Source organism: Castor canadensis, chromosome X, assembly GCF_047511655.1.
Source record: "Castor canadensis chromosome X, mCasCan1.hap1v2, whole genome shotgun sequence".
Classification (NCBI taxonomy): domain Eukaryota; kingdom Metazoa; phylum Chordata; class Mammalia; order Rodentia; family Castoridae; genus Castor; species Castor canadensis.
In genome coordinates this window covers 34,076,129-34,085,981 of record NC_133405.1, presented here as the reverse complement: position 1 = coordinate 34,085,981, position 9,853 = coordinate 34,076,129, and positions in this window count along the sequence as shown.

The following is a 9,853-nucleotide window of genomic DNA, read 5'->3' as shown; positions in this document are numbered from 1 at the left end:
CTGGGGTTACATAGTGGGATCCTGTCTCAAAAAGAAAAAAACAAACAAATAAAAATAGTATGTGTGCTGGAGGTGTAGCTTAAGTGGCAGAGCACCTGCCTAGCAAGCACAAGGCCTTGAGTTCCAATCCCAGTGCCATCAAAAAATTACTTAATTATGTGATGAATGAAACTAGCTAACTATGACTGGCAATGAAAACACATGAATACCTGAGAAACTAGAAGTGGGAAGGAGGGCATACTATGTATAAGGAACCTATCACCCATAGTTTTGTCCTTTTCCAGGTACTATTGCCAATAGCATGCTTGTTGGTTCAAAGATCCACCGTCTTGTCTGGAACCCAGGGATTTGAAGAAAACTGAGCCATGTCTTTGCTTAACTCCAGGCTGCAGTTAGAGGTCTCAAGAAAGAACAAGGTGCATATAAATGCGATCATGTCTTGGAGATTGGATAGTATCAAACAACCTAGTTGTTCAAGTTAGCACACTGTCATTTTAAATTTTCTAATAAAACTGCTTTTTCTTAAAAATTAATTAATTTTAAAAAGTATGTACTTTGTCACAGAGCAAGAGGATATATTTACAAATAGGCATATAAATTCTGGAAAGAAGATCAGAAAGGTTAAGTACCATTATTACATCATATTAAGGGTACCTGTTATCAACATAATCTATTGTTGTGAGTATAGACAAATGTTTCTAGGACTGTTGCAACAAAGGGGAACAGGGAAGTTTAGCAGTAGCTAAATTTATTCAGTCAACAAATATTTATTGAATATCTACCATGTGACAGTAATGTGGATACAACAGTGAACGAAAACAGGCAAATCTCTGCCTTCATGGAGATTATAATGCAGTAGAAAAGAAACACAATAAGTAATAACATAATAAACAAGTACATTTTATAGTGTGTTAGAAGGTGATACATTGTGTGGACAAATCCAATTGAGTAAAAGGGGTGGCAAGGCAGATGGCATTTTTTTTTTGTGGGACTGGGGTTTGAATTCACGGCTTTATGCTTGCAAAGCAGGTACTCTACTGCTTGGGCCACACCTCCAGTCCATTTTGCTCTGGCTATTTTGGAGATAAGGGGATGAGTCTCTCAAACTATTTGGCCAGGCTGGCCTGGAACCGCAATTCCCCTGATCTCAACCTCCTAAGTAGCTAGGATTACAGGCATGAGCCATGGGCACCCAAGCAGATGGCATTTTTAAATGGTGTCCATAGGGCAATGCCTTATTGAGAAGGTGACATTTGAGCAAAGACCTGAAGGAAGTGAGGGAAGTAGTTAGTTGGAGATCTAAGATGAAAGACAACCCGTGCAAAGACCCTAAGGCATGGCATGCCTGGTATGTTGGGAAAAAAAATCAAAGTCAGTATAACTAGAGTATCTAGTTAACAGTATAATTAAAGTAAGAGAAGATAGAAGAGAGTAGTAGGAAATGAAGTCAAAGAGGTAATAGGAAACCAGATATATTAGTCCTGTTTTCATTACTATAACAAAATATCTAAGGCAGGCTACTTTGTAAAGCAATGAGATTTATTTAGCTCACAGTTTTGCAGGTTCAGGAACATGGTGCTGGCATCAGCTCATTTCTCAACTGCAGCCTAAGTACATTTGTATGGAAAAGTTTACATTGCCAAAAGGGAAGTCAGAGAGAGAAAGAGAAGAAAGGAGAGAGGGAGAGGAAAAGATGTGATGAACTGCACTCACTGCCTTGGGATTCTGCCAGAAAAAAGGCCTTCACAAGATGTAGTTTCTCAATCCTTACCTCCAAAACTGTGAGCCAAAATCAATCTCTTTTCTTTAAAACTTACCAGTCTATGGTGTTGTGTTATTAGCAATAGAAAATGGATTTACAGAAAAAACACAAAAGTATTATAGAGTTTACATGTACCCCACACCCAGTTTCTCCTATTGTTAACATTACTGTGGTATATTTGCCTCAACTAATAACTGAATCTTATTATTATTAACTAAAATTCATATTTTGCATTTAATTGGAATTACAAAATACCAATGACAAGCTATTACATATTAAGACAAGCAATACATTTTTTTTCAGTGCTGAGGACCAAACTCAGGGCCTTGCACTTGCCAGGCAATTGCTCTTCCACGAAGCTAAATTTCCAACGTCAAACAACATATTTTTATGGAAAAAACATTTTTTGAAACAAAAACATCTGTAAGGAGTAGAGTGGCATTGTTTCATTATTCTTTTTAGGATGGGACTACAGTTTGAACTCAGGGCTTCAAGCTTGAGCCACACCTCCAGTCCATTTTGCTCTGGAGTCTTGCAAACTATTTGTCCGGGCTGATGGAGTGTCTCAAGTGATAGAGTGCCTGCCTAGCAAATGTAAGGCCCTGAGTTCAAACTCCAGTAACACCAAAAAACAAACCAAAATGAAAAACTATTTGTCCAGGCTGGTTTCGAACCATGATCATCCCAATCACAGCATCCCAATAGCTAGCATTGTAGGCATGAGTCACCAGTGTCTGGTTGTTGCATTGTTTTTTGTGGATCTTGTTTTAATTTTGTGCTAGGGATAGAACTCAGGGCCTGTACATGTTGGGCAAGTGCTGTATCACTGAGCTGTACCCCCATCCTTACAGATCATTTTTTCTGAGACAGGGTCTTGCTCTGCAGCAAAGGGTTGCCTCAAACTCCCGATCCTCCACCTCATTCTCCAAAGTACTAGGATTACAGGTCCTAAAGATCTTTTTAATGGATGACTTAATAGAAGCCAAATTTTTATGTCTTTTTCCTCAATCTGTTGTGATAGGTTGTTTTGTTAGACATATGCTGTGGTTTGAATGTTTTCATCCCCTCCAAAATTCATATTGAAATGTAATCCCCAATCCAATAGTATTAAGAGAGCTGGTGGAGTGGTTCAAGTGGTAAGAGCACCTGCCTAGCAAGTGTGAGGCCCTGAGTTCAAGCCCTAGTACTACCAAAAAAAAAAAAAAAAAGACATCGCTCAATAGCATTAAGAGGCATGATCTTTTGGTGATAGCTGAGCACAACCATCATGAATGGGATTAAGTATAAAAGAGCTTGGTGCAAAGAGTTCTTCCCTTTTGCCCTTCCATCTCTTCTGCTATCTATGAGAAACAGGCTTCACCAGACACTGAACCCACCAACACCTTTATCTTGGACTTCCCAGCTACCAAAATTTGCAAGAAATAAATTTCTATTATTTATAAACTACCCCATCTCAGATATTTTGCTATAGCAGCACAAATGGACTAAGACATCAACCTCATATAGATATATAGTTGGAAAGAGGAGGACCTCATGGACTTCCAGAGATCCTTGGATCCCACCTTGAGAACCACTAATCCACAGCAACAGAGGGAAAACAAGAGTATATGGTGACAGGTGCTGGTTTAAATGGGTAAATAGGATGGCAAGAGTCTGTGGACAATGTTAGGGGTTGGAAGAGAGACATAGTTAGAGGAGTGGGAAAGTGAATGGCCTATGCTGAGCTGACAAGCACTTAGCCACTAGCCACTTAATATGTAACTAACATAGTCACTTAAAATGTAACTAACATGACTAAGGAACTGATTTAAAAGTTCCACATAATTATTCAGATAGAAATATAAGTAGCCTTATGTGCTAATAGCTACCATTTTGAATGGCACAGATTGTAGTACATTTCCATTATTGCAGAAAGTTTTATTGCACACTTGTCTAGGAATATATATTATTATTGCCAGGAAGCATTAAGGGCCCACTTAAGATTCACATTCATGAATTTAAAATGAAACCAGTCAGCATGGTTCTGTTTTTCTACAGCCACATTCAATTGTTTGGATATAGGCACAGAGTGGGTAGATGCTATGGTTTGGGCATGTCTTTGTCTAGTTCCTGTTGCTATAACTGAACCATAGACTGGGTAATTTATAAAGAAAAGAGGTCTATTTAGCTCATGGTGTACAAATCCAAGAACAGAGTGCCAGCATCTGGTGAGAGACTTCCTGCTGGGTACTGGCATGGCAGAGGGCATCACATGGTAGACAGAGCAAGTTGCTAGCTTGGTTCTCTCTTCCTCTTCTTATAAAGTCACCAATGCATCATGGGGGCTCTACCATCCTGACCTCATGTAATCCTAATTACCTTTCAAAGGCCCTATATCAAAAAACCATTAACAGACATGACTCTAAGGAATGCTCTGGAAGTGTCAATAAGGAACAAGGAGGACACCTATTTCCCCATAGGATTAAAAACAGCCATCATTTCAGGGCTACAGGGAAAGTAATGACTTCAGGAAAAATCCAGGTTTCCTTTAAAATAAGATGAAGGGAACACATAGTAAGAAGACTGAGAATACAGAAGGTTTTGCCAGTAATGGATATAAAATACATAAGGTATAGTAGAAAGATTCCAGTAGTTGGGAAAACATGGGAGATGGGATAGAATGGGGGATGTATAGAACCAAATGGAGATGAGGGTAGGTTAGATGAGGAGCGGCCTGGGAGTCTTGGGGTTCTTATGGTGACTAACATAAGTGGAAACAAATGTTCTAATGAGAACAGTCCCTAGTGGGCTCAAGGTAGCTAGTGATTGCTATGGGGAGGAGTGGGTGTCTGGGACACACCCTTGGCTATTGTTGGTAGAGGTAAAGATGTTTGAGGAAACTTGACATTTGCTCCACTCTGAGTCCTTACATGGAGTGGATGGCCTCCTCTTTTTTTGAGACAAGGTCCCACTATGTAGCAAAGGCTGGCCTCAAGCTAACTATGTAGGTGGGCACCCTCTTTATTGCTGTAAAAAACCTCAAAGAAGTGTGGTTTTAGGCCCTGTGTATGAATTTGTTCTTGACTTCTTCCAGGGAGTTAGCTGTACATGGTGTCCCCAGTGATGTTCCTGTTTATGCAGTTGAGTACTTCTAAAGTAAGATGGGTGTTAGAGCATGGGCCTCTGATCCCAGAATATGGGAGGCCAGGTGAAGGTCTTAGGAATATTTAAGAGTCATTTAGGGGCCTAAGTGACTTCTGATAGGAGGAAACTGTTTAAATATATTGTCACATTTATACTATGAAATTTCCTATAGTCATCAGAAGTAATGAAATCTTATCACTTTCTCTTTCTGTTCCTATCTCTCTGCCTATTACCTAACATGAAAAATCTCTAATATGAATTTTACCCATGAAGTGAAAAAAAGAAAAAACACCTGGGTGCTGGTGGCTCATGCCTGTAATCCTAGCTACTCAGGAGGCAGTGATCCAGAGGATTGCAGTTTGAAGCCAGCCCAGGCAAATGATTCATGAGACCCTATCTTGAAAAAGCCCATCACAAAAAAGGGCTAGCAGAGTGGCTCAAGGTGTAGACCCTGAGTTCAAACCCCAGTGCCACCAAAAAAAAAAAAAAAGAAAGAAAAAGCAAAATAGCATGTATGGTATGATCCCATTTATGCTTTTTAAAAGTACATATGCACAGTATATATGTAAATGCATCAAACAGTTTCTGGAAAGGTACACACAAAACTTTCACCAGTTATTACCTATGGAGAGCTAGGGAGTGAAGAGTGGGTAGGGTGGGTGTTTAGTGTTGTGATTTAGAGAGCACCAAGTTGTAGCTACTTGGATTCAAAGTCAGATCTGGAACTTCGTAGATGGTTAATCTTTGGTAAATTACTTAACCTTCTTTTTTCTCAGTTTCTTCACCCATATAATTGAAATGCTAATTAGTATCTACTCTATAAGTCATCCTGAGAGTTAAATGAGTTAAGGCATGAAAGAACTTGCATCATTTCCTGGCTCAGAGTAACTACTCCATAAACATTAGCTATTATTGTTGTCAATATATTTCTGTTTTGTTTGAATGTTATATAATGTTATATTCATGTATTTGCTTTGAAAAAGAAGGCAGGAAGAAGTCAGTATAGAGGGAGAGGTTGAAAACATAAAAGAGAGATAGTAATAAACTCAGGAAGGTTACTGAGGAGATCTATAGATGACTGGCATCTGGAATGCACATGGAAATCTAGACTGGAAGAGGAATGTCTTTCATTTTAACAGTGGAAAAGGATGACCATGAATACATTTCTAGTTTGATAGTAGGAAGTGGTTTCCCATCCAGAACTGTCATATGGGGCTGTTGAGGTGTTGAAGTTTTCAAGAGAATAGAGAAGCTTGGGAAGTATCACTGGGGAGAAAGAGAGAGTGAACTAAAAACATGACAGCAATCCCCAGATAAGTTGAAGGTCTACTTGAGATCAACCACCATGAATTCAGAGGCATATCAATCTGTTTAGTTATTTTTTCTTTCAGTACTTTACAACCCTAGTGGGGAGAGGAAAGGCTGTGAACCAGATGCCAGGGTCTTCACCAAATGAATAGAGAATAGCAAAGAGATGGAATCAAGGTGCAACTAATCGATATATAATTCGGAGGAAGAAGGATCAGAAGATGGAGGAGGAATGGTCTGGAAGCTGCATTGTGCCTGAAAGAGGATCCCTACCTCACCTGGTTGTAGTAAAAGTGGTGTGTTGGTAGAAGAGTTAGTTAATCATAGAATGGCATTCCAGGAGGTGCATTGGAAGCACTTGGACTGGCTGGGCACCAGTGGCTCACATCTACAATCCTAGCTACTTCGGGGGCTGAGATTGGAAGAATAATAGTTCAAGGCCAACCCCAGAAAATAGTTCATGAGACCCCATCTCCAAATTAACCAGAGCTAAGTGGACTGGAGGTGTGGTTCACATGGTACCTGCTTTACAAGTGCTGAAGCCCTGGGGATGGAATCCAGGGTCTTGCACATGCTAGGCAAGCACTTTACCACTGAGGTATGTTCCCAGTCTAGCAGAAGCACCTGAAAATGATGACAAGAGTGAGATTTCAAGTTCAGGGAGAAGCACAGATCAATGTAGTAATGTGGAAAGATGAGGAGGAGGAGGGGAAGAAATCTTAATAAAAATGAAGAGTTTTGCATAGATTATCTTGTTTAGTCCTCCTAACAACCTCATGAAAATAGGCCCTTCATTTTATAGATGAGAAGACATACAGAGTTTAATTTGCCCATGGTCACATAGCAAACAAGTCAAACTGAATGCTTACGTATTTAGCAAGGATAGAAGAAAACATATGTGAGTGTGGCTCATTATGTGGGTCTGGCTCATCACCAGTTGAGCCAGTTGATAGTCTTCTGATAAATAGGAGTTCTCAGGTCTCCAAATTTAGCCATATTGGGGACTGGAGGTGGGAACTATTGTTTTGCTGGTATTCCTTATGTTGCTCTGTATGGAATGATAGAGATAATTAGAAGGACCAATGCATTTTCTCACCTGTGTCCTGCAGAGTGATTGGTGGTGGGAGGAGTGTTGTGATCTTAGGTGTGTTTTGCCCTAGTAGGAAATACAAAGCTAGGCTGCAGCTGCCTCTAAAGTGAAAGGCTGAGAGGCAGTTGGTGGGAAACATGAGCCTACAGGAAGACTTCTCAGCCTGTAGTTTCTCAAAGATGTGAGGTCCTGCAGGAGTCTGGCAGTGGTCCAATTCTTCCTTGCAGTGAAAGTAGCTTGTCCAGTGTTCAAAGCTGTGGCCTAGATTCTAGAGAAACCTTTCTTTCCTGGACACACTAAAGGTGTTGGGTGCCATGCTTAGTGCTCAAGAAGTGCTTCCCTGGACCGAGTTTTATAGCCTTATATCAAATGTATAAAACACTTTCAAAATCCTAAGCAGACAAACATGATTGTTCAGTGTTTAATGCTTATTTAACAGGTTTATTTCAAGGTATATTTTCTTTTATGACATATGGTTTACTGTAGCAATGATTTACTTGAAAGTGAGTCCTTCCTCAGGAGCAAACCCCTAATGATACCATTTAAAATACAATATCCAGAAATTCACTGAAGTTAAAAGGGGGCCCTGCTTATGTATCTATGTAAGTAGATTATGAATGTACTTATGTACATACACAGATCTCAATATCTCATTCATACTAATGACCTAACTTGGCACTTGTCACAATTCAGATTCCGTTTCTGTAATTATCAGAGTGTTTGAAAGTAGATTAATATATATATGTACATGTGGTTATATGCCAATTTCCATACATGTGAGATTTCTCATAATTTAGATACAGTATGTATGATTTATTTGTGAAGTGCTGAGCATACAACACAGGGCTTGGTGCTCTACCACTTAGCTACACATTCCCACTTATGTCTAGTTTTCACAGAATTAAAACTTATCAATGGGCACAGGGAATGAATATGTACTGGGAGTGCACTTGACAGATGGGACACACTAGCTCTAGTGAGGGCCTGTGTGAGGAAAAAAAGTTTATTATTTCTAGTATAATAAATTTTCAGCATAATGCTTTTTATTTTGGTGGTACTGGGGTTTGTACTCTGGGCTTCATACTTGCAAAGCAGGCGCTCTACCACTTGAGCCACTCCCCAGCCCAGCATAATATTTTTGAATAAATCTAAAATTAGTAGGTTTCTCAAACAAAAAGTAGAAGAAATTAGTCCATCCTGATGTTATTAATTTTGTGGTCCAATAGTTTAACTTTACTTACTAGTGGAATATTCTTTTCTTTTTTTTTTTTTTTAGTGGGGCTGGGGTTTGAAGTCAGGGCCTCACTCTTGCTAGGCAGGAGCTCTACCACTTGAGCCACTCCTTCATCCCATTTTTATGCTGGGCTATTTTTGAGATAGGGTCTCACAAATTATTTGCTGAGGCTTGCTTGGATCCTTGATCCTCCTGAGTGGCTAGGATAACAGGCATGGATCACCGGCACCTGGTGGAATATTCTTACTACATATAATATTACCATACACTAACTTATGATGGTTCAGCATTAGGAATTTTTTACTTTACAATAGTGTTCAGTAGAAACATTAATTTTTTTGGTAGGATTGGGGTTTGAACTCAGAGCTTCGCATTTGCAAAGCAGGTGCTTTTCCAGTTGAGCCACACCTCCAGTCCATTTTTTTTAGTTATTTTGGAGATGGGGGTCTCCTGAACTATTTGTCCAGACTGGCCTCGAATCATGATCCTCCCAATCTCAGCCTCCAAATAGCTAGGATTATAGCATAAGCCACTTGTGCCCAGCTTAGAGACAATGAATTTTGATCTTTTCCTCATTTAGTAATATGCTGTGATATTCTCTTGCTATGTTGAGCAGTGGCAGTGAAGATCATCAGCTTCTAGTTTGCCATGTGATAATGAAGGGAAATAACCAATATTCTACAGTGTTCTGTGTTGTTAAGCTATGAAGTTTGCTCGGTACATTAAATGCACTTTTAATTTAATGATATTTTTAATTTCTGATGGGTTTATGGGATCATAATCCCATTGTAAATCAAGGAGCATCTGTATAAGATCTAAGGCAAATGATCTATTTTTGCTCATCTCAAACTACTTAATAATGTTTGTTTATTGCTGTTTATAATGAATTTGTTGATGAATGGAAGGCTCCCAGGGAGGAAGAATGGCAAAAAACCTAATCGATTGGCCTTTTTTTTTTTTTTTTGAGACAGGGTCTTGCTATGTAGCCCAGGCTGGCCTCTAACTTGGGATACTCCTGCTTCAGCCTCCCAGATGCTGGGATTGCAAGTGAATACCACCATGTTGGGCTCTGGGTTTCAGTTTTTTATGTTCATAACTCAATATTCTAAATGTTGCAGAGTTGATGCTAGAAATGCAGATTCATGTTAGTGCTGTTAACAAAAACGTAACAGTTGATGCACATTTGATTCGAAAATAGCAAATTATAATCTGAAGATTGTTGGTACCATAAAATCAGGACAAGGTGAGGCATGCTGCCAGTCATTTACGAATAGATGAATAATTTAAATGGATAGTACCATTTATGATTGCCCTAATGGTTCACTTCTCCATTTTA